This window comes from Crocuta crocuta, unplaced genomic scaffold (genome assembly GCF_008692635.1).
Source record: "Crocuta crocuta isolate KB4526 unplaced genomic scaffold, BGI_CrCroc_1.0 scaffold299, whole genome shotgun sequence".
Classification (NCBI taxonomy): Eukaryota; Metazoa; Chordata; class Mammalia; order Carnivora; family Hyaenidae; genus Crocuta; species Crocuta crocuta.
In genome coordinates this window covers 10,276,136-10,276,772 of record NW_027532747.1, presented here as the reverse complement: position 1 = coordinate 10,276,772, position 637 = coordinate 10,276,136, and the positions used below count along the sequence as shown (strand labels likewise).

Below are 637 nucleotides of genomic sequence, written 5' to 3'. Positions count from 1 at the left end.
CGTATGAAATTATTCCACGCTTGCAAGAAGTTTACACAAACTATACACAAAAATCGGTATTACTAGTGGAAACGACAACACTGGGGAACACAAATCGACCTTCTCACGGCAAAGCAGCATTTTCTCTGCAGAAAGCAGAGTCGCCAGATTCAGGAACCAGTGTTGCCAACCTGCAACACGATCAAAAAAAAAAGAAAAAAAAAAGTAGAAGAAAAACATTTTATAAAAAAAGAGGGGGGGGAGGGGGGCAGAGCAAAACGTTCTCCAAAGAGAGAAACACCTAAGAACTTTCTTCGCTCCGAGGGAAAGTTTCACGTCTGCTTTACAGATGAGTGAACCAAAGGCAGGAGATCGGATTAATCAGTGCCTTTCTCAAGGTCACTCTAGTGCAAAAGAACAGTCGGGGCTCCGGATCTTCGGCCCCCGACCTCTCCACACGCCCAGGCGGCACACTTCACACGGGCTGGGCTCCCCTCGTCCCCGCAAGTGCCACCAAGCGCTGGAAGGAGGGGACATTTCGAGCGCTCTCCGTGCGGCTACGCTCCGGGAGGGCCCGGGGTGCCGGCGGCCCGTCCTCCCCGAGGGCGACGGCCGCCCCCAGCCCCAGGCGCCCCCTCCCTTCTCGCTGGGCGCCTGG

General features: G+C 54.6%; 1 protein-coding gene across 2 annotated transcripts in view; it reads right to left on the bottom strand.

Moving 5' to 3' along the window:
• The window catches only part of PPP4R3A (protein phosphatase 4 regulatory subunit 3A), a 37,343-nt gene that overhangs the window by 36,455 nt on the left and 251 nt on the right, over positions 1-637 (bottom strand). The gene's annotated exons all lie outside the window — the stretch shown is intronic.